General features: G+C 40.3%; 1 protein-coding gene across 5 annotated transcripts in view; it reads left to right on the top strand.

Moving 5' to 3' along the window:
• Nucleotides 1–113: 113 nt before the first annotated feature.
• MAP3K2 (mitogen-activated protein kinase kinase kinase 2) overlaps nucleotides 114–25,166 on the top strand; it is a 102,351-nt gene continuing 77,298 nt past the window's right edge. For 2 of the 5 annotated variants that reach the window (XM_045869052.2, XM_045869056.2), the window contains exon 1: nucleotides 114–604. The gene's annotated coding sequence lies outside the window, so the exon portion shown is untranslated. The other 3 variants (XM_045869055.2, XM_054506252.2, XM_054506251.2) reach the window with 3 other exon arrangements.

The raw sequence follows: 25,166 nt of genomic DNA on the forward strand, positions 1-25,166 counted from the left end.
TGGGCGCGCGCGCCCGCGGCGGGTTCCGCTCCCGGCGGGCGGAGGGCTGCGCGCGCACGGGCGAGCCAGCCGTGACGTGCGCCGCGCTACGCCGGACGTCACGGGTCCGTGTGTAGTGGCGGCCCGGCTGCCCTCAGCGGCGGCGCTTGACGAAGGTGGTGCGGCCGCTGGGTGCGGCGTTCAGGGGTCGCGCGGCGTGCGGCGGCGACGAGGACCACGACCGGCAGGCCGGGCACCTCCAGCCGCGGAGTAGCCGCTCCCGCCCCTTCTCCGGCCTCTGGCGGCGCCCTGCCCACGGCTTCCTCCTTTCCTGCTCAGCTTCGCGCGGGCCTCGGGGCCGCGGCGGCGAGAAGTACCGAGGGGCGCCGAGAGGCCCCGGCCGGCCGCGGCGGTCCACGCGCCCTCCACCCGGCGCGGGCTCCATGTGAAGGAGGGATCCGGCCCGCGCCAGACTCCTCGCGCGCCCCTCCGGCCCCCGGGGGCCCGCGGCCTCCCCCGACCGGGGGGCGCGGTGACAGGCCGCGCGGGGGCGGAGGGGCGGGCTCGGAGGCGGTGGCAGCCCCTCCTCGGGCCTGCGGCTCCCTACGTCCCCGCGGAGCGGCCGGTACGTGCCTGTGTTTGTGTGGGGCGGGGGCGCGGTGGGCCTGTGCGCAGCTCCCGAGGCTGGGATTTCGCTAGGTGCTTGTTCTGCGCCGGGTGGACAGATCTCGGGGTTCTCGCATCCTTTCCTGAACCCCAGGTCTGAGCGAAGTAGACTGCTGGGCTGTGTAGCTGTCAGACACGTACTCTGCAGGGATTTTAGAAGGAAGATTGCAGCTGGTCCCTTGGAGAAGAAATGTTATATGCAGTAAGCGAAAAAGTGCTTGTCTTTGCACTGTCACACTGTGATAATCTATTGATTGGGGGGTTGATTTTTCCGTCTAGCTTTAGCTAGCACCTACGGTGCGGCGGGCAGTTGTCTTGCATTGTCTGCCTTCATCTTCTCAGCACAATGAGGTCGGTACATGTCTCCCCATTTTACAGATGAAAAATTGAGTCTCGGAGAGATTAGGGAAATTGCCCAAGGTCATGCAGCTGGTAATCCGGGAAGCCTTGATTCTAATATGATGTCTTTTCTGTAGGACTGTATTTTTGAGTCTTGAAAAAATAAATAGGAAAATTAGAATAGTTGGAGAGTTTCTTCCTGGGAGTAAAATTCTGAACATCATTGGTAGATGTAGTTTTGTACCTAGCGTAGGCTGTTCGATGTGTTTTGCTGCAGCCTAGCCAAATCATTTTCTTGGCTTTTTTTCTTCTTTTTAAAAATTACTTTTAAAAGGTGGCGCAGGGCACCTTTACCCTTTTGCAGTAGGACAGAACAGAAAACAAATTTCACTTTTATTAAGAGAAGAAATGTAATAAAGACTAACACTATGAAAAAAGATGACACAAAAAAGAAGAAATATAATTGGTAAAATGCATATTTCCTGAAAAGTTACAATTTTACTTGTGCAGTTTATTCTTGACACATACGGGGAACTCGCAGTTGGATTATTAGCTTGAGATTTCCTTATTGCAAAACTTGTTGCTGAATTATGTGGCAATGGCTGAACATACTTAGTAATTGGTGCAATCTTATGCAATATTTCTGAATTGTTAAAATTAGTGTGTAGAATATCGTAGAAAGTTACCTTTTAATGGTGTGATTTTTTTCCCTTTCATTTGTGTGTGGTGACTGGTAAGTGTTTATAAACTAAAATTTGTCATTTTAGCATTGGCCTGTATTATTTCTTTGATTATGGTTAGTGAAAAAGAAAATATTTCTCTTTACAGAAGAAAATATTGATAGATTCCTTTGAGTAGTCGAGGCTTCACGTATAGTTGCAAATGTTTAAGAAATGTATTGATGCCCAATTACACTACTCTCTAATTTTCTCCAGTATATTATCAGGTTTAAGAAAATTTGTAGTTGAATGTTTTTGTATTGTCTTTAGAGAAAAGGTCAAATTATAGAGTTGACAAATGGTTGGTTCATAGATTGATTTGTTGTTTGGTTAAAATGTGAACTATGTTGATTCCTGTTGATTTATGTTGAGTGTGATCTCATAGAATGGGTATCTTGGCACGATCTCCGTGTGTCTCTTTTGAGAGAAGTAGCTGTTAAAGGCTTATTTTTAAAAATTGGATTACATTATGGACTCAAGTCTATTAATGGATCTTTCATTTTTAGTTCACCTTCCTGCTACCAAAGCGGTAAACTGTATTTAATAGATCCTGTATTAAAGTGAAGTCTTGTTAGGGTCATGACAGCTTTGGTTTTGGGTGGATTTTTTTTTTTCCCCTTGTAGAATTGGAGTTCTCTGGGCCCCTCAACACTCTCCCCCAACTTTTTTTATTATGAAACAATTTCAAGCATATAGGAAATTGCTAATAGAGTGAACATCCTTATCATGATCCTCTAGATTCGGTATTTGTTGACATCTTGTTGTATTTGCTTTATCTGTAAATATGTGTGTATTATTTTTGGCTCAGCCATTTGAGACTAAGCTGTAAACATTATGACACTTATCCTAAATATGTCAGCATACATTTCCAAAGATGGACATTTCCTAACATAGCCAAAATACCATTATTGTTAATTTTTTTAGTTCATATTTTCTAATCAGTAATTGATAGTTTCTTAATTGATAATTCCTTAATGTAATCTAACATTCATATTTAAATCTCCCTATTTATACTGTTTGGTCTTTTATGGTTTTTTTACACCCAGCCACACCAAACCAAGATACAGGGTTTATTCACTGCGTTTGGTTAAGTCTCTTTGATCTCTTTGAATCTAGAACAGTTTTACCTCCCCCTTTTAAAATGAGGTTGCCTTTTTTTTTTTTTTTTTTTTAAAGAGATCAAGCCAGGGACGCCTGGGTGGCTCAGTCGGTTAAGCGTCTGCCTTCAGCTCAGGTCATGATCCCAGGGTCCTGGGATCGAGTCCCGCATTGGGCTCCCTGCTCCGCGGGGAGCCTACTTCTCCCTCTGCCTCTCTCTCTCTCTCTCTATCTCTCATGAATAAATAAATAAAAAATCTTTAAAAGAGATCAAGCCAGTTGTCTTATAAAATGAGTCACATTTTCTGTTTGTCTGATTCCCCCCCCCATGGTGTCATTTAGTGTGTTCCTCTATTCCCCTGTATTAACTATAAACTAGCTTTAAAGGCTTGATTAATTTCAAATTAAATATTTTGGCAAGACTAACCCTTAAGTGATACTGTGTAGTTCATATTGCTTCCCATCAGGTCATATACTGTCAAGTCCCATTATTTGTGATGCTGAGTTTGATCACTTGGTAATGGGGGTTAAGGTAAGGTATATTTTCCCCACTGCAATTAGCAATCTGGCATGATAAATTAGCACTGTAGTGCTAGCTGTTCTCCAATAATCTGTCACTGAATAGTTGTAGCATATATTGCTGACCCTTGTTAGGCTAACTTTTGATAATTTCAGTGAAAATCGCAGGAATTATAAAATATCCTATACAGCTATATTAGATTCTGATTTTGTGGGTTTTAAAATTTTGTAATTATGAATTCAAGGTATCTCCTGTTATGAATTAAAAAAAAAACAAAAAACCTGGCTTGTGAAAAATGGGAAAAACTCAATGCCTGTCTTTTCCTGGAATCTCACTGAAGGAGTGCGTTTAAGTTTTTCTTAGCCATTATTTGTTGACAGACAAATAACTAGAAATATAATAAAGGAAGAATGGATTTACTAAAAAACAATTTGAGAAAACTGTCTATTTTCTGGTATAATGCAAGGAGCACTGGATTGAGGGTCAGAAGATCTAAATTCTTTTTTTTTTTTTTTAAAGATTTATTTATTTATTTGACAGAGAGAGACACAGCGAGAGAGGGAACACAAGTGGGGGAGTGGGAGAGGGAGAAGCAGGCTGCCCGTGGAGCAGGGAGCCCGATGCGGGGCTCAATCCCAGGACCCTGGGATCATGACCAGAGCCGAAGGCAGATGCTTAACGACTGAGCCACCCAGGCGCCCCCAGAAGATCTAAATTCTAATTGTAATTCTACCACTATGTGAAGTTTAAGAATTAAAAATTTTAAATTAAAATTTTAACATCACTCAGTGTTCTCATTCTATAATGATCAAGTTAGTAAACATTTGTGAATTTCTTTTTATTGAAATATAATTGACACACAGTATTCTATTAGTTTTAGGTCTATATCATTGTTATTCAGTATTTTTATACATTACAGAATGATCCCCACAATTAGTCTAGATACCATTGCTCACCTTACAAATTTATTATAATATTATTGGCTATATTCTCTATGTGGTATATTAAATTCCTGTGACTTACTTATTTTATGAATACTATGATTTCTGATAATGAGGTATGTTGGCTACATTTAGAGGTGAACCTCATTTTAATTCAGGTAGAAATAAATATATGTAATATAAAATTGAATTTATTTCCCAACTAATTAACTGACATTTAATAGGTTATTGATTTTTTTAAAAATTATTTTTAGGTTACTGTTTCAAAGAAGGTTTCATAATAGGGTTTACTTAAGTAACACATTCTCTTATTAAAAAATATGATTTAGGGGTGCCTGTGTGACTCAGTTGGTTAGGCGTCCAGCTCTTGATTTCTTCTCTGGTTGTCTGCTTGGGATTCTCTCTCTCTCTCTCCCTCTTCCCCTTCCTTTCCCCTCCCCCACTGCTGGTGGGTGCTTGCAGGCATGAGTGCTCTCTCTTCTCTCTTTAAAATAAATAATCTTTTTAAAAAATAGGATTTAATTCATTAAACAGTTTACATGAAGTTTTTTCGCACATTTCTTTTGTAAGTCAGAATGAACTGTATATATTGAAATAAAGACTCTTTCCCCTTATTCTCCAGTGTTGTGTAAGGTATATAGCTCTCTGTCTGTACACACGTTTATAAGAAACGTGTCTGTATAGTTTTGTGCTTTTTGCCTTGTACATCCCTGGGATTTATTGGGAACATTGGTTGACTGCATTTTTTGTGATGTTAATTACGGATTGGCTTTGTAACGTATTTTGTATTGTTGTCTTTATTGTTACTTAACTCTCAGGTTGTTGCTTAATTTTTTTGTTACACTTTGTCTTCCCAACTGACAGGATAGGATAGAATCTTTGGAGTCCTTCCTCTCACTTGCACGCAGCCTTTCTTACAAGTGCTCAAGAGTGTTTTGTTTGAGATTCATAGTACCATAAATTTTATAAGCACTGTGTGGTTTATAAACTTTGGGAGGTTTTTCTTTTTTTTTTTTTTATTAAAAGATTTTATTTATTTATTTGACAGAGAGAGACACAGCGAGAGAGGGAACACAAGCAGGGGGAGTGGGAGAGGGAGAAGCAGGCTCCCCACAGAGCAGGGAGCCCGATGCGGGACTCGATCCCAGGACTCTGGGATCATGACCTGAGCTGAAAGCAGTCGCTTAACCAACTGAGCCACCCAGGCGCCCTGGGAGGTTTTTCTAAAGGTAATTTTTCCCATTTGTGCAGTTAGTCATTTGGAGTTTAATTAATAATGACTAATTAATATAATAGTTTAAGATATGATTTTATCAGTATTCTTTGGTAATTCCCAAATTAGGTCCCCTCATCACCACTACCTCAGAATGCTCCTCAAGCACACTGCACCTGCCTCTACCAGGGTACTCACCACATTGTGCTGTAATTATTTCCGCATCCTCCACTAGGAAGTTAGCTCTTTCAAGGACAGAGGCAGTGTTTTGTTGATTTTGGTGCACCTAGGACAATGCCTGGAGCCAAATGTTTATTAAATAAATACAGAATTGACAGACAGAAGGGACCTCTTTTTATAGTGTCCTAAGATTCTTAAAAGATGGTGCCTACCAAATCACTGATCATTTACAAAATGTTTCTTCTTAATTTGCTGGTTAAGTTTTCTTTGTTCTCTTTTGTGGTATTGTTTATTTAGCAAATTTAAGCACTTTCTACATTATGGGCACTGATTTAAGTACTATGCTAAAGATACTCATTTAATCCCTTTTAACAACCAAATGAATTAGTTACTGTTATTATACTCCTATTACAGATTAGGGAACTGAAGCAGAGACAGTGAGTAATTTGCGCATGTTCACACTTCTTGTGCTTGGTGGAGGTGAAACTTGAATGCAGGCAGCCTAGCTCCACAATCTGTGCTCTTAACAATCGCACCATGTTGCCTCTCTGCTTTATCAGGGCAACCAGAAAATTAGATTTGCTTTGCCAGAGTACTGTCATTACCATTCATGGAGTGCCTACTATGTGCCAGGATGGGGAGGGCACTTCAGAAGGCCTTGAAAAGGAGGCAGTACTAAACTGAGTTAACAAAATTAGTAAACTCTACAGATTAACTGACTGTGATTATAATGTTTATTGAAAAAAATTAAATACAGAAAAGGTAAAGAAGAAAACATTAATAATCAGTTAAGAGTATGTACTTGGGAGTCAGACCTGAATGTGAGTCCCAGCTCTGTGGTTTAACCTTTCTATACCTCACTTATCTGTAAAATAGAGATAATAGTACTTAACTCATAGGTTTGTCATGAGGTTTACATGAGATAATATGTTTAGTATAGTGCCTTGCATATAAAAAGTGTTCAAAAAACATCATTGTAAAAATCTCCCATAGTTCACTTAGGTTATATCTATTTTAATGTATATAGAAACCATTCTCTTTGATGTGATTAAGACTGGTGGTGTTTAGTTTAATTTTTTAAATATATAAGGGGAATTAAAAATGACACATTTTTACTTTAAATATTTTATTTAAAAAAATGGATATGTAAAGACGTCTGAGTTATGTGATCCATCTAGAATTGTATGATTATTCCCCTTAGTCTTTTACAGTTTTTTCACCTATGCCCACTTTCACAACAGTTTTTTTTGAAACTAGCTTTTGAGTCTTTCTAAACACTCAACTTCATTTTCATAGAAACAAAAACTCTATTCACATTCACAATTTCATTGGTTTATACACTATTTAAACTATATAATTATAACAAGCACATAAACATGTTTGATTCTTGGTAAATTGATGAGTGCAGAAATGTACTGGTTTGGTAAAAAATGAGCTTAATTAATATCAAATGTTCAGCATTTTATCAGAAGACATTATAGAGAGGTAGAGAGTGTTGGTTAATTTGCCAAGTTGGTTTGTTAAGGAGGTTGGATAAGAGAAAATGTTGATTCCTTGCCTGCTATTTCTGAGTTTATGGATGTATGTATTATACAGATATTTAAACGAATAGGGAATGTAGATTGAAAGCTAATAGTCATAATATCTCAATTTTACCTCAGTTCTTTAAGGTTTTTTTTTTTCCCCCCCAATCTGTGTCTTTGCTTTTTCTTTGTATTATGGTTCTTTGGCAGTGTGTATAGTTTTCAGATTTTCATTCTCCATTCTTCATATTTGTCATCATCTCTCAATATTTTCATCTCTGTTATTTTACTTTGCATCCTAGGAGAGCTGCTTGTGTTTGACACAGTGTGGCTGCAAACCACATTCACAGTTCTGCTCTTTTGCCCTCCAGTGTGTACTAAAAAATATTTTTCATCTCATGAGTATTTTATTTTTTATTTTTTTATTTTCTTAAAGAGTTTATTTATTTATTCATGAGAGACAGAGAGAGGGAGAGAGAGGCAGAGGGAGAAGCAGGCTCCCAAGGAGCAGAGAGCCCGATGCGGGACTCGATCCCAAGACCCTGGGATCATGACCTGAGCCGAAGGCAGACGCTTAACCGGCTGAGCCATCCAGGCGCCCATCTCATGAGTATTTTAATTCTGTAGTTGAATTTCTATTATCTTAGTAATCCTTGGTCTTTCCCATTTTTTTCCCCTCTCATCCTTGTTTTGCATCTAAAGGTCTTTCCTTTAACTTTCATTTATATTTCATAAGGGCATGTCTTCTGGCATTGAGGATATCCCACAATTTTCTACAAATTTCAGACTGTATCTTGGGAGGAAGAAGTAACATTGGAATGTCTTTTACATGCCAGAGGCTTTACACACACTAATTTTACAGTAACCATGGTAGACCATATTCTGATTTTACAGGCAAAGAAATTGAGGCTTAGAGGTGTTAAGAATCTTGTTCATAGTCACATAGTACAGTTGGGGATTGTGCATGGCTCTTCTATTTAGAGCAAGGGGTCCTTAGCTTTCTCTCTGCCTCCACATTATTTGCAGGAAGCATTCCCCTTGGAAGTATCTTCAATGGAATCTCCTGGGGGTAGGGCCAGCATAGTTTTTGGAAAACACACTCAATACAGATATTATTCTTATCTCTCATTCTTTATAATTGCTAAATCAGAGAGGTCTGATAAATATTTGGGCAAACCTGAATGATTTCTTTGTTTGTGTTAGGCATAATTTTCAGTGGAATGAGAATAAACTGGTCCATTTTAAGTGAATGGTATGGGAAGTATGTTAATTTTTCTGGTATCTAGGAGAAGTGATATGAGAGAGCTTAATGTACTTGGTCAGAGAATTGATGAAATTTCTTGAATGAACATGAAGAATTTCCAGTGTAATTTTTAAATTAAGTTTTAGACTATCATTCTGAATAGGCTATGAATAGTAACCCTCAAACTCAGGGGCTTAAAACAACAAAGATTTATTTTTTGCTCATGGTGTGTGTTCATTGAGCGTCAGTTGGCCTGCTTCTGCTCAACATTGTCATCCTTAGTTTGAATTCCACTTTGGATCCTTACTTTGGGACCTCACTTGGGAGCAGCCACTATCTGGAACATAACTGGTTGCCATAGGTAAAGGAAAAATACACTCTAGTGTGTTTTTCCTTTATCTTGTGCTTCCTGGGAAGGAAAAATCTTTTTCTTTATCCTTCTAGGTTCTTTGATAAATTGTCATAAGACTGATAAACTGAATTGAATTACATATGTACGGGAGCCCCATAAGAATATGAGACCCACAGGTAGTCAGGCAGTTGAGGCTTATATGCTGTCCTGAGCAGAGGAGAAGGGGTAGGGGTCTGGGACCTCAAAGTGGGGGAGGAAGACAACAATTTATGGGAGGATGGGAAGAGCCAATGTTTGGTAAACATGTTAGCCATGCTTTGTGGAGACATTGGGACAGAGAGGAATTTGATCTCCAGGTCCTGCTAGTTCTCTTGCAATTACCATGCTGCCCCATATTCTTTGTAGTTATCTCTGGTGATAGTTTAGATAGACCAGACCCTCTATCTAAATTCTTTTAGGCAGTTAAGGGGAGGTAAAAAGCTCTTCCTGAATCTTTTGGGCCTTGATTGACTTCAGTTCAAACTAATCCACATGCCAAAGTGGCATATTTGGAGGGGGCATGTTCTGAACCCCTTCACACTTAACACTTTGACACCTGTTGTCACCAGAAATGTGTATGTGGGAGGGGTTTCCACACCTTAAACAATTCTGTAATATCCAGCCAAAGATATTGTCAGATCCCACAGAGTAAGACTGCCCTCCCTTCAGACCTAGTGGCAAGGCTAGGTAGTTGCCTATGCTTCAGACCAATGGGCTGTAAATCAGAGGTTCCCATCTTTGGGATTTTTTGGGTTCAATTACTTTGCTACAGCAACTCACAGAATTCTGGAAAATACTAGATTACTGGTTTATTATAAAAGGATATAACCCAGAAACAAGCAGATGGAAGAGATGCATAGGGCAATGTTTGGGAAAAGGAGGAAGCCATGGAGCTTTCATCCTTACTTCCAGTGTGCCACTCTTCCAACACCTCTGGGTGTCTACCAACCTGGAAGTTCTCCAAACCCCATCCTCTTTGGTTTTTAATGTAGGCTTCTTACCTAGGCATGTTGATTAAATCAGTTGGCCATTGGTAGTTGAGCTTAATCTCCGGCCCCTTTCCCCTCCCTAAAAGCCATGGGAAGGAGCTCAAAGTTCCAATCCTCTAATCACATGGTTCCCCTTGGCAACCAGCTTTCATCACTAGGCGCTTTTCAAAAGTCATTTCATTAATATAAACTGAGATGTGGCTTAAAGCTATTTGTTATGAATAACAAAAGACACCTACATTATTCTAGTTACACCTGTAATGAGCATATCATAAAGCGAACTTGTTGAATCACTATATTGTTCACCTGAAATTAAGGTAACATTGCATGTCAACTATACTTCAATTAAAAAAAAAAAAAAAGACCTGGTTTTTCTGAGCTCTTTGCCAGAAATGGGGACAAAGACCAGATACATATTTTTTATTATAAATTACAATCTCACACCAGGACAGAAGGAAAATACAATGTGTGAAAGCATACTCTGGCTTTTTAAAGCTTTTACCTCGGAGAAACGTTCACCACTTCCACCCACATGTATTGGCCAGAGGAAGTCTTATGGCTGTACCTGAGTTGAACAGGGTGAGAAAGTTCAATATTTCCAAATACCCAGAAGGAGAACATCAAGTATTTGTGAACAGCCCTACCACAGAAACAGCACTGTGGAAAACTGTTCAAAAATTATTTTTGGAAATTATTAATAGGAGCCAGTGGGTAAAGTATGACTTGATTTTTTTTTTTATAAGTCTTTGGGAACAGATCTACAGCTTAAAATGAAGTCAGTTTGTAATTGTTTCTATGCTATTATTTAATAATTGCTAAATGTTCTCAAGTCATACTGTATTTTAGATTTGATCTAAAGATGCTTAATTATCATTATTTGGTAAGTTTGTGATTACTATAATTAAGTTTGACTGACTTGACTGCATTTTAATGGTATTTGTGGAGGGTTTTTTTTTTTTTTAAGATTTATTTATTTTAGAGCACGTGCGGGAGGGGGTGTGGAGGGGTAGAGGGAGAGAGAGAGAATCTCAAGTAGACTCTGAGCTGAGTACGGAGCCTGACGTGGGGCTTGATCCCAGGATCCTGAGATCACCACCTCAGCCTAAATCAAGAGTGGGGCGCCTAATCGACTAAGCCACCCAGGCGCCGCTCCCCTTTTATGAAGTAGGCCTCATGCCTAGCGTGGAGCCCAACTTGGGGCTTGAACTCATGACCCTAAGTTCAAGATCTGAGCTGAGATCAAGAGTCAGATGCTTAGCTGACTGAGCCACCCAGGCACCCCTGTGGAGTTTTAATACAAAATATTTTGGTTTTTTATTTTAATACAATAAGGAAATGAGACTAATGGCCTCTGATTTAATTTAAGGAGAGATTAACATCATGATATATGTGGTGGCTTTAATGTATTTTTAAATCAGTTTAGACATTTAAAAATAGCCTGTGGACTCCTTTTTAAAATTAATAATAGGGGAGGGGGGAAAGATGGCGGAGGAGTAGGGGACCCTATTTCAACTGGTCCCCAGAATTGAGCTGGATAACTACCAGACCACTTTGAGCACCCACGAAACCAGCCTGAGATGTAAGAAGATCTGGATCTCTACAAACAGAATATCGCAGGCAGTTGGTTTTGAGGTACAAAGTGGAGAGCCGTGATCCTGCGGGCAGATATCGGAGGATAAACGGAGGCGGGAGGGTGCCTGGATGTGGGGATCCTAAGCCGCCGGTGAGTGACAGCCTCGCGCGCTGCGGATGGGGTACAGACTCCAGACTCGCAGACCGGTAGTGTCGGGAAAGAACATTAGGGCAGCCCCCGGGGTGGAAAACCAGACCGGCGGGGTCGCGCGCACGCGAACCGCAGGCCCCCTGGACAGAAACCGGAGCGACAGTCGCGCGCACACGAACTGCAGCCTCTGAGACAGAAACCCGGTGTGCCAGGGTCGCGCCAGTGAACTGCAACCCCCGGGGGTGGAAACCCCAAGCGGCGGAGTCACACGTGCGCGAATTGGGAGCGGCTGGCGGTTTGAGAAGCACAAGGGGCAGAGACGTGCCCCTACCTGGAGGCAGGACTCGGAGCGCTGTGGAGGGGCGCACAACCCAGGACGCTTCAGTTTATAGCAGCACGGACAGAAACGGAGACAGTGTGGCCTGGAGAGCTCACTGAAGAACAGAGTGCGGTCTCTCTGCTCTGAGGCAGAGGGTTGGAAACGGTCTCTTCTGCTCTGACTCGCGGAAGAGACGCAGAAAGCCGCCAGGGAAAGGCGCCAGAGAACAAAAGCCCCAAAGACTGATTCCCACTGAGCCCGTCCCCCACCACAGGAGCGCAGGGTAACTCCGCCCAAACAGGGTTGCCTGAGTAACAGCGCGGCAGGCCCCTCCTGCAGAAGACATGCTGAGAAAACAAGAGGCCATCAACCCTAAGGTCCCAAGAAAGCAGGTGCATCTTGCTTGGGTTCTGGTCAATAATTTCGACTCTATACATTCCCTCAAACACCCATCAACAGAATGACTAGGAGGAGGAACCCCCAAAATAGAAAAGACTCAGAGATTATGACTTATGCTGCAGATTTACAAATGGATGCAGACATAACCAAGATGTCAGAGATGGAATTCAGGCTAGCAATTGTGAAGGCAGTGGCTAGAATGGAGAAATCAATTAATGGCAACATAGAGCCTCTAAGGACAGAAATAAAAGGTGAATTGGCAGAACTTAAAAATGCTATCAATGAGATCCAATCCAATCTAGATAATCTAACAGCTAGGGTAACTGAGACAGAAGAGAGAATAAGCGATCTGGAAGACAGTATAATAGATAAAAAGGGAAAAGAGGAGGCCAGGGAAAAACACTCAGAATCCATGAAAATAGAATCAGAGAAATAAGTGACACCATGAGGCGTTCCAATGTCAGAATAATTGGAATCCCGGAGGGAGTGGAGAGAGAGAGAGGGCTAGAAGATGTATTTGAGCAAATCGTAGCTGAGAACTTCCCTAATCTGGGGAATGAAACAAACATTTGAGTCCTAGAGGCAGAGAGGACCCCTCCTAAGATCAAGGAAAACAGGCCAACACCCCGGCATGTAATAGAAAAACTTGCAAATCTTAGAACCAAGGAAACCATCTTAAGGGCAGTTAGGGGGAAGAGATTCCTTACGTACAGAAGGAGGAACATCAGAATAACGTCAGACCTATCCACAGAGACCTGGCAAGCCAGAAAGGCCTGGCAAGACATATTCAGAGTACTAAATGAGAAGAACATGCAGCCAAGAATACTTTATCTGGCAAGGCTTTCATTTAGAATGGATGGAGAGATGCAGAGCTTCCACAACCGGCAGAAGTTGAAAGAATATGTGACCACTAAGCCGGCCCTGCAAGAAATATTAAGGGGGGTTCTATAAAAGGAGAAAGACCCCAAGAGTGATCTACAACAGAAATTTACAGGGACGATCTAGAAGAACAACGTCTTCACAGGCAACATGATGACAATTAATTCATATCTTTCGATAATCACTCTCAACGTGAATGGCCTAAACGCTCCCATAAAACGGCCCAGGGTTGCAGATTGGATAAAAAGACAGGACCCATCCATATGCTGTCTACAAGAGACTCATTTTGAACCTAAAGATACATACAGACTGAAAGTGAAGGGATGGAGATGTATCTTCCATGCCAGCGGACCTCAAAAGAAAGCTGGGGTAGCAATTCTTATATCAGACAAATTCGATTTTAAACTAAAGTCTGTAATAAGAGACACAGAAGGACACTCTATCATTCTTAAAGGGTCTATCCATCAAGAAGATCTAACAATTGTAAATATCTATGCCCCCAACATGGGAGCAGCCATCTACATAAGCCAACTGTTAACCAAAGTAAAGAGTCATATTGATAACAATACGTTAATTGTAGGAGACCTCCATACTCCACTCTCAGCAATGGACAGATCATCTAAGTAGAAAATCAACAAGGAAACAAGAGCTTTGAATGATACATTGGACCAGATAGACCTCATAGATATTTACAGAACATTCCACCCTAAAACAACAGAATACTCATTCTTCTCGAGCACACATGGAACTTTCTCCAGAATAGACCATATACTGGGTCACAAATCAAGTCTCAACCGATACCAAAAGATTGAGATTATTCCCTGGATATTCTCAGACCACAATGCTCTAAAACTGGAACTCAATCACAAGAAAAAATTTGGCAGAAATTCAAACACTTGGAAGCTAAAGACCACTCTGCTCAAGAATGTTTGGGTCAACCAAGAAATCAAAGAAGAACTTAAACAATTCATGGAAATCAATGAGAACGAAAGCACATCGGTCCAAAACCTATGGGATACTGCAAAGGTGGTCCTAAGGGGGAAATACATAGCCATCCAAGCTTCACTCAAAAAAATAGAAAAATCCCGAATTCACCAACTAACTCTACACCTTAAAGAACTAGAGAAAAAGCAACAAATGATGCCTAAGCCACGCATTAGAAGAGAAATAATTAAAATTAGAGCAGAAATCAATGAATTAGAAACCAGAAACACAGTAGATCAGATCAACAAAACTAGAAGTTGGTTCTTTGAAAGAATTAATAAGATTGATAAACCACTGGCCAGACTTATCCAAAAGAAGAGAGAAAGGACCCAAATTAATGAAATTATGAATGAAAGGGGAGAGATCACGACTAACACCAAGGAAATAGAAACAATTATTAGAAATTATTATCAACAACTATATGCCAATAAACCGAGCAATCTGGATGAAATGGAGGCCTTCCTGGAAACCTACAAGCTGCCAAGACTGAAACAGGAAGAAATTGACAACTTGAAGAGGCCAATAACCAGTAACGAGATTGAAGCAGTGATCAAAAACCTCCCAAAAAACAAGAGTCCAGGGCCTGATGGATTCCCTGGGAATTCTACCAGACTTTCAAAGAAGAAATAATACCTATTCTACTGAAGCTGTTTCAAAAAATAGAAACAGAAGGAAAACTTCCAGACTCATTCTATGAGGCCAGCATTACCTTAATCCCCAAACCAGGCAAAGACCCCATCAAAAAGGAGAATTTCAGACCGATATCCCTGATGAATATGGATTCCAAAATCCTTAACAAAATCCTAGCTAATAGGATCCAACAATACATTAAAAGGATCATCCACGATGACCAAGTGGGATTTAGCCCCGGGATGCAAGGGTGGTTCAACATTCGCAAATCAATCAATGTGATAGAACACATTAATTAGAGGAGGGAGAAGAACCATATGGTCCTCTCAATTGATGCAGAAAAAGCATTTGATAAAATACAACATCCTTTCCTGATTAAAACTCTCCAGAGTATAGGGATAGAGGGAACATTCCTCAAGCTCATAAAATCCATCTATGAAAAACCCACAGCGAATATCATCCTCAATGGGGAAAAGCTGAGAGCCTTTCCCTTAAGATCAGGAACACGTCAAGGGTGCCCACTCTCACCACTGTTGTTCAACATAGTGCTAGAAGTCCTAGCAACAGCAATCAGACAACAAAAAGAAATAAAAGGTATTCAAATTGGCAAAGAAGAAGTCAAACTCTCTCTTTTCACAGACGACATGATACTTTATGTGGAAAACCCAAAAGACTCCACCCCCAAATTACTAGAACTCATCCAGCAATTCAGTAATGTGGCAGGATACAAAATCAATGCACAGAAATCAGTTGCTTTCTTATACACTAACAACGCAACTGTAGAAAGAGAAATTAAAGAAACGATTCCATTTGCAATAGCACCAAAAACCATAAGATACCTTGGAATAAACCTAACCAAAGAGGTAAAGGATCTGTACTCTAGGAACTACAAAACACTCACAAGAGAAATTGAAGAAGACACAAAAAGATGGAAAAATATTCCATGCTCATGGATCGGAAGAATAAACGTTGTTAAAATGTCTATGCTACCCAGAGCAATCTATACCTTCAATGCCATCCCGATCAAAATTCCAATGACATGTTTCAAAGTGCTGGAACAAACAATCCTAAAATTTGTATGGAATCAGAAAAGACCCCGAATCGCCAAGGAGATGTTGAAAAAGAAAAACAAAGCTGGGGGCATCACGTTGCCCGATTTCAAGCTATATTACAAATCAGTGATCACCAAGACAGCATGGTACTGGCACAAAAACAGACATACAGACCAATGGAACAGAATAGAGAACCCAGATATGGACCCTCAACTCTATGGTCAAATAATCTTTGACAAAGCAGGAAAAAACATGCAATGGAAAAAAGACAGTCTCTTCAATAAATGGTGCTGGGACAATTGGACAGCCACATGCAGAAGAATGAAACTCGACCATTTTCTAACACCACTCACAAAGATAAACTCAAAGTGGATGAAAGACCTCAATGTGAGACAGGAATCCATCAAAATCCTAGAGGAGAACATAGGCAGTAACCTCTTTGACATCGGCCACAGCAACTTCTTTCAAGATACATCTCCAAAAGCTAGTGAAACAAAAGCAAAAATGAACTTTTGGGACTGCATCAAGATAAAAACCTTCTGCACAGCAAAGGAAACAGTCAACAAAACAAAGAGGCAACCCACAGAATGGGAGAAGATACTTGCAAATGACGCTACAGATAAAGGGCTGGTATCCAAAATCTATAAAGAACTTCTCAGGGGCGCCTGGGTGGCTCAGTTGGTTAAGCGACTGCCTTCGGCTCAGGTCATGATCCTGGAGTCCCGGGATCGAGTCCCGCATCGGGCTCCCTGCTCGGCGGGGAGCCTGCTTCTCCCTCTGACCCTCCCCCCTCTCATGTGCTCTCTCTCATTCTCTCTCTCTCAAATAAATAAATAAAATCTTTAAAAAAAAAAAAGAACTTCTCAAACTCAACACCCAAAAAACAAATAATCAAGTCAAAAAGTGGGCAGAAGAGATGAACAGACACTTCTCTGAAGAAGACATACAAATGGCTAACAGACACATGAAAAAATGTTCATCATTAGCCATCAGGGAAATCCAAATCAAAACCACACTGAAGATACCACCTTACACCAGTTAGAATGGCAAAAATGGACAGGGAAAGAAACAACAAATGTTGGAGAGGTTGTGGAGAAGGGAACTCTCTTACACTGTTGGTGGGAATGCAAGTTGGTACAGCCACTTTGGAAAACAGTGTGGAGGTGCCTCAAAAATTTAAAAATAGAGCTACCCTATGACCCAGCAATTGCACTCCTGGGTATTTACCCCAAAGACACAGATGTAGTGAAAAGAAGGGCCATATGCACCCCAATGTTCATAGCAGCAATGTCCGCAATAGCCAAACTGTGGAAAGAGCCGAGATGCCCTTCAACAGATGAATGGATAAAGAAGATGTGGTCCATATATACAATGGAATATTACTCAGCCATCAGAAAAGATGAATACCCAACTTTTACATCAACATGGATGGGACTGGAGGAGATTATGCTAAGTGAAATAAGTCAAGCAGAGAATGTCAATTATCATATGGTTTCACTTATTTGTGGAACATAAGGAATAACATGGAGGACATTAAGAGAAGGAAGGGAAAAATGGGCGGGGGGAATTGGAGGGAGAAATGAACCATGAGAGACTATGGACCTGAGAAATAGGGTTTTAGAGGGGAGGGGGGATTGGTTAGCCTGGTGATGGGTATTAAGGAGGGCACGTACTGCATGGAGTACTGGGTGTTATACGAGAACAATGGATCGTGGATCACTACATCAAAAACTAATGATGTATGGTGACTAACATAACATAATAAAATTAAAAACTACAAAAAAAATTAATATTTTATTGTATGACATAATATATAAGAAGAGTACATCAAACTATATATAAAATTTCTGAGTTGCTTAGACACTATAGGGAAACAAAAGAAGTAGAAGGTAGCTGAGCCTTAGTGTTGATAAAAATCTACTTTGAGAGATGGTATGATGTTAACTAGTCTGTAAGCAGTACATGGCTGCATTCTAACAACTTCACCCCTAAACCATGTCCCTGTTTATATAATCTTGTCTCATGATTTGGGAAAGGGTAGATTAGTTATGCGGCCTGAGATCATGTATATTATTAATTAGTATTACAGAGTTTGCCCTGTAGTCATGGACTGTTGCATACTGTACTGTTGAGAGGTTTATTCAGGGATGTGCCAGAGGGATTTCTTGCCTAGAGTTTTTCTGAAGGGAGTACCACAAACTGCATTCCATACTGTTTGTTGAACACTGATGGTAGGTGGAAAGCCTTCAGTCTTAAATCTGACATTAATTAGAAATAGACTGTGACAGAGGGCTTCAACATTTCTGAATTTGAAAAAGTTGCTCTAGGTGATTTTTAAGGACCTGTCTAGCCTGTGAGACCCATAACATAATAGAAGATAGTAGAGAGTCAAAAGAGATTGAAGTTCTCCTGCTTGAGGGGGTTAAGATGACAGTAGTCCAGGGAAGATTTGTTACAGGGCAGCATTTGGAGGCTAAATAACTCTGTTTAAGTGTGACTAATTTGTCAGAATAAGATATCTTAAAGTTGTTTTATAGCCAGATACCTTGCATTGAGCTTGACGTATAGTAGGCTTTCAGTAAAATGCTTGTTGAAAGAGTGAATGAATAACTTCAGAACTAATGTGATAGAAATCAGAATCATTTGTGGACAGTTTAGTGATAAAATCCAGGATAGTAAACATTGAGCCCTAGAAAGTAACAAAGAACTGAAGTATTCTCATGTTATGAACAGGGAACCAAGACTTTGGAATACTATAGCTGAAAAGAGAGGGAAGATCTTTTTGGAAAAGGAACAAAAAAATATTGGAAAAATTGTACATTCAGTCTCTAATGCCCATTAGAAATTTTTAAATAATTTAGGGATATATTTGGATAAGCCCAAAATGATTACATAAAAAAAATGAAGCTTCCCTACTTCCCAGTTGAAAAACATTTGGGACAAACCACACATTAACAAATATTTTTCTTCTCAGAATCCTTCCATATCCTTGTTCTTTGTTTCTCCATCTTCACATCTCCAACCAGAGCATAGAAGTACCTTAAGTATTCTTAGCTTATTTTGTTCTTAGTTAATAAATTGATACTGACATGTTAATCTGATGCCCACTCTAATGTTTTCTGTCATTTAAATCTTGCTTTTTTGTAAATGGGATGATCAAATAGGGAGATACGGTTTCTTTTTTCTTTTCTTTTCTTTTTTTAAGATTTTATTTGAGAGTGAGTGAGAGAATGAGCCTGAGCATGAGCTCGGGCGTGGGGCGTGGGAGGGAGAGGGAGAAGCAGGTTCCCTGCTGAGCAGGGAGTCCTGACTCAGGGCTCAGTCCCAGGACCCTGGGATCATGACCTGAGCTGAAGACAGATGCTTAACTGACTGAGCCACCAGGTGCCCCATGGTTTCTTTAGAATAAGGGACACTTCAGCCTGTTTGGAAGCAAGGATGGGCAGTGTAGAATTATAAAAGAAGGCTTTATTGGAGGCTGTGAAAAGACCAAGTGGCCTAGATTTGGTTATGCCGGAAGATTTCAGAAGGAAAGTTTGCAGAGATTTCTTGGTCATTGGATTGGGAGGAGGCTTGGGGCAGCTGGTAGAGCATGTGACTCTTTAAATTCAGTTAATTAACATATAGTGTATTATTAGTTTCAGAGGTAGAGTTCAGTGATTCATCAGTTTCTATAATACGCAGTGCTCATTACATCAAGCATGTGATTCCTGATCTTGGGGTTGTGAGTTTGAACCCCATGTTGGGTGTAGAGATTACTTAAAAATTAAAAAAAAAAAAAAAGATTGGGAGGGGGTTCGAGTAGTTGCATTAGTTAGGGTTCAACCAGAGAAGGAGAAGTGCTATATTATGGAATAAGGGATTTATGAAAGGAGTAAAACCTTACACAGTTATGGGAGAAACTCAGAAATCAGAGTCTGTAAGGGGGAATTGGCAGATCAAAGTGAGTCATCAGGCGTTCTGAAGCAGTGGTGCAATGGGTAAGTGAGAATGTAGATAAATCTGAGGAGTCTGGTATGCCAGGTGCTGGAGTACAGCCATAAAGTAGAGCTGGTGGAGAGTCTGTGGAAAGCTGTTGCCTCTGCATAGCTACCTCTTCTGTGTTTTTCAGTCAAGTTTTTGGTGGTGAACCTGCGGGTGCTGTTTGGTCAGCAAGGTGCAATCAGGAAGAGCTGTATGCAGAGCAGGGGAGAGCAGAAACATGGTGGAATCTGCTGGCAACTCTGTGCTGTTTATCTAACCCTGATCTTCAGAGTAATTTCCTCCTTTGGCCAACTCTAACCTGGAGCCATATGGGAAGAGGATTCTGGGAAATGTAGTTTAAACTTAACCAAGTTGGCATAGTACAAACTGCCACAGCAGGTGAGTGTGGGGTGGGTGGGGAACTACAGTGTGGGATGTGATTGTGGTGACAGTGATACTTTATAGATCTAGGTTCATTCTACTATGAGAGCAAGTTCTTTAAATTCTCCAAGGCTTTTTCCATCTCTCTGAAATGGGGAGCTAATATCTACCTCATGGGAGTGTTCTAAAGATTAAGTGAAATGTTTGAAAGCATTTAGTAGAGTATAAGCACAGTGCAAGCTATTATAAATAGTAGCTTTTATTAAGAGTAGTAATTAGTAGTGAGAAGGGAAAAGTATATTTTGAAAGGGGAGGGGTGAAGTGCAGGGAAGAGACATGGATGGTGAGAAGAATAAAGTAGAAGACATGGTTCCTGTATTTGAGAATGTTGTAGTCTGGTTGCAGGGAACTCATGTAGACACATAGGCGATTTAGGAAGCTATTCTAGGAAGTAATATCCTTTAAGAAAGATGGTTCTTTGTCATGGTGAGTGGAGAGACAGCAAGTGCTGTCATTTTAGTGTAGTTTAGGTTAAGTGGTAATGTATGTGAAATGCCTAGCATACATAGAGAGGATAATTATTTTCCACTTCTGTCATTTATAGAGGGAAAGATGACCAGGTGAGGACAATAGGGAAGGTTTAAACTGAGTCTCTAAAAGATGGTTTGGACAGGTAGAAAAAAGGGAGGAAGCATTTCAGACAGAAGAAATAAAAGGTGGGCATCAACAAGACATGTAGTACTTCATTAGCACAGCTCAGTACCTGTTGATTCCTACTGTTTGCTTTTGGTAATCTGTTTGTAATTTCTAGAGATTGTCTCTGTTTGCTCCTGCTTGAGTCAGTTGCCTACCTCTAGGCCATCAGTTTAGTGAGGGGTGTGGGACCACACTGTGCTAGTTTGGTGACACTCAGTAATTCAGTGGGTGATTGGAGGTGGGGATGGTCAAAGGGACAAGTTTCCAGAAGGCCACTATGATGGCTAAATAACTTCAGTCACTCCCTTTGTTGTAGTTGTTTCCTATTATAATTCTACCTTGCTCCCCCCCCCCCTTTTTTTTTCCATAGCACAAGCAGGGTGGGAGTGGTGGGGTGGGCTGGGAGGGGTAGAGAGAGAGGGGGAGAGAGAATCTTAACACAGAGCTCAACGCGGGGCTTGATCTCAGGACCCTGAGATCATGACCTGAGCCGAAACCAAGAGTCTGGATGCTTAACTGACTGAGCCACCCAGGCGCCCAGTAATTCCACCTTGTCCTCTTCAGTTCCTCGAATTAAGCATTTTAATCTTGTTTCATACAATTAATATTTATTTAGGTTTACCACATTTGCCAGGTTTTTTTTTTTGGCTAGCATTTGTTCTCCTGGAATCACTTTCTTTTTTCTTGAAGTATATCCTTTAGAAGTTCCTTAATTAAGGATCTTTTGGTGGTAAATTATAATTGTCAGAAATCTTTAGCTCTTGTTCTTGAATAATATTTTAGTTGTACATGAAAATCTAAATTGGCAGTTATTTTTCCCTCGCATTTTGAAGATACTATTCCATTTAGTTTTCTGCCATATAATCGGACATAAAGGGCTGTATGGATGTTTTATTAGTGATAATGTATTTTATTGTGTTGTTAGTATATAATTGACTTTTGAATGGAAATATTTGTGTTGGTTTTCTTTATCTTACTATTTTAATTTAAAAATTCACCGAGTAATGGGGTGCTTGGGTGGCTCAATTGGTTGGGTGTCCAGCTCTTGGTTTCAGCTCAGGTCATGATCTCAGGGTCAGGGGATTGAGCCCAATGATGGGCTCCAGGCTCGGTGGTGAGTTGGCTTGGGATTCTTTTCCTCTGGTTCTCCCTTTGCCCCTCTCCTGCATGTGCACTCTCTCTCAAATAAATAAATAATTTTTTTTAAAGATTTGTTTATTTGAGAGAGAGAGATTGAGAGAGTGTGTGAGCATGCGAGTGAGGGTGGGGCAGAGGGAGAGGAGAGAGAATCCTGAGCAGACTCTGGCTGAGTGTGGAGCCTGACCTGGGGCTTGATCCTGCAACCCACAATATCACAACCTGGGCCAAAACCAAGAGTATGTTGCCCAGCTGACTGGGCCACCCAGGCACCCCTAAATAAATCTTAAAAAAAAAAATTCACTGAATATTTATTGAAAATCTTAGGAATATCAAAGGGATGAGTAAAATAAGCCTTTAAACAATTTGTATTATAGTTTTATAATACACAGTTGTTCACATGCACAGTTTCTCAAATTTTTCACATGCACAGTTTCTAAACTTGTTTACATGCACAGTTTCTAAAATTTTTGACTACCTTCTCTGTTTTAGCACTGAAGATAGATAAACTGGTCATTATTTCTATAATTCTAGAGCTTCATTTTGGTGAAAGGGAGGCATACACTTTAGGGTGACTATACAACTTATTATCCAAAGTATGCTACTTTTGAGAGTGAAAGGAGACTGTCTTTTTTTAAGATTTTATTTATTTATTTGACAGAGAGAGAGCACAAGTAGGCAGAGTGGTAGACAGAGGGAGAAGGAGAAGCAGGCTCCCTGCTGAGCAGGGAGCCCAATGTGGGGCTCGATCCCAGGACTCTGGGATCGTGACCTGAGCCGAAGGCAGACGCTTAACGACTGAGCCACCTAGGTGCCCCGAAAGGAGACTGTCTTAATAATTATCCTGGGACCACAGAAATAATCTGGGACTGTCCTTAGCAAACTGGGACATATGGTTTACCCTACCTATGTGCAGATGAGTTACAGGAAATATGTTACAGGAAATATGTACAAAGTACCATGAGAACATTATAAATAATACAGTATTATAAAATACAAAAATAATATTTATAGGGGTGCCTGGGTGGCTCGGTGGGTTGAGCGTCTGCCTTCGGCTTAGGTCATGATCCTGGGGTCCTGGGATCGAGCCCTGCGTTGGGCTCCCTGTTCGTGGGGAGCCTTCTTCTCCCTCTCCTCCCCATTCATGCTTTCTTGCTATCTCTCTCTCTCTCTTTCAAATAAATAAATAAAATCTTTAAAAAAAAATATTGAATACAAAAGTATAAGTAGTAGTATGTAAATATCCAAATACTAAAGCAATATTTAATTAATGATAGCTGTAATACTTCTGATTTCCTAGGAATGAAGCATACCTAGATGTCAGCCTAACCTAATGAAAATATGACAAAAGCCACAGTTGACAAAAAATTTTAAGAAATCTCTAATTGGATACATAGGAGACCATGCCCAGAAATGAAAGAAAATGGGGTCCAAAGTGCTCATAGTGGCAATTAAGTTAACTAGAGAAGGTTTTCTGAATAAGTTGTTCTGAGATGGATATTAGGAGTAAGAATTCCTAGAGAGGAGGGAGAGATGGGCATTCAGGGGACAGGCAGAAGCCAAGGACCAGGGGGTGGGATCTGTTAAGTCATTTGGGAAAGGCAGGTAGGTTGGATTGACTAAGACAGATGTGTGCTGTGTCATGTTGTGGTTGTAAGGAGAGTAAGATTTGATATTTGTTTATTTAAGGTATTGTTAGTGGGCTTGCCATGTAGAAAGTGCTTTTAGGTCCTGTGGGAGATAGAAAGATATGTAAGTAATATTTCTTGTCCTCAAGGAGCTTATTATAATGAAGACAGCCAGGTGCCCACATACAGCCTTTTTACAAAGCATGAAATGAAAGGGATTATGGGAATTAATTTGATGAAAATATCTAGTCTTGGGGTTTTATGTTGGAGTTTGAGGTTCTGGCAATATATACTGACTTCAGAGTTCTGACAGAGAAGTACTATGCTTGATATTATTTGGGATTTTTGATATGATAAGCAGCAAAGTGTTCAACTCCTATCAGCAGAATGAGTATGTTCAATATAATCCTATTTTGACCATAACCCTGGTCATGATTTTATTACACCAGTATTAAAGTATAAGTATTTGCCTTTCTAAGCTTTGGAAAGATTTTGGAATTTTAAGAAGACATTTCATCATTTTCATAATTCAGGTGATCAGTGAGGGGAGCATACACAGTAGGCATGTATTAAATACTGGTTGAACAAATAAACAAATGAGAGACAATATAATGTAGCATGTAAAAATGGATTCTAAACAAGATTGTCTGGGCTCCGATACTGAACTTAGTAAATGTTAGCTGTTGTTATTTTTTGGGTGTTCACTATGCTCTGGTATTGTTCTTTTTTTTTTTTAAAGATTTTATTTATTTATTTGACAGAGAGAGACACAGTGAGAGAGGGAACACAAGCAGGGGGAGTGGGAGAGGGAGAAGCAGGCTCCCTGCCAAGCAGGGAGCCCGATGCGGGGCTCAATCCCAGGACACTGGGATCATGACCTGAGCGGAGGGCAGGCGCTTAACGACTGAGCCACCCAGGCGCCCCGCTCTGGTATTGTTCTAATAAGTGCCTTATAAATACTTGATTCAAAACTTATAGTAATCATATGAAGTGGGTACAGTTACTTTCCCCAGTTTACATTTAAGGAAATGGGCACTGAGAGCCATTATTATTATTTTGTCAGTGAACCATTGAGTAATGTTTTTGGAAAATCATTTATTAGTCTTTTTTTTCTAGTGCCTGATACAAATATCAAGGAATGACAGCCAGGATGCAGATATCTTATCTACATCAGCCTATAGTGATTTGAGAGTTTTTGGAAAAAAAAAAAATTGTCTTCAGAGTTTTTGAATACTTGCAATTAGGATATATCTGACCAATGATGGCAAATTTTATTTTTTAGAGTCAGAATTCATTTATAGTCTGACAAAGGGGCTACCAGTCTGAGTAATATTTCTAAAAATCAGACGAGGGGTATCTGTAAGGTAGTGAGATTCCTGGTATGACATAAATTGGGTTAATCATGGTCAGCGTTGCAGTGTTTGTAGTGTTATAGAATAAAATTTTTGTAGCTTGATTGAGATATTGACATAAACCACATTTAAAATATGTACTTTAGTAAATTTAGACATATGTATATACGTGTGAAACTGTCACCCTTATTAAGATTGTGAATGTACCCATCACGCCCAAAA

The sequence above is a fragment of the Mirounga angustirostris genome, unplaced genomic scaffold (assembly GCF_029215605.1).
Source record: "Mirounga angustirostris isolate CCGP_5_RB_7025 unplaced genomic scaffold, mMirAng1.0.hap1 SCAF_3, whole genome shotgun sequence".
Classification (NCBI taxonomy): Eukaryota; Metazoa; Chordata; class Mammalia; order Carnivora; family Phocidae; genus Mirounga; species Mirounga angustirostris.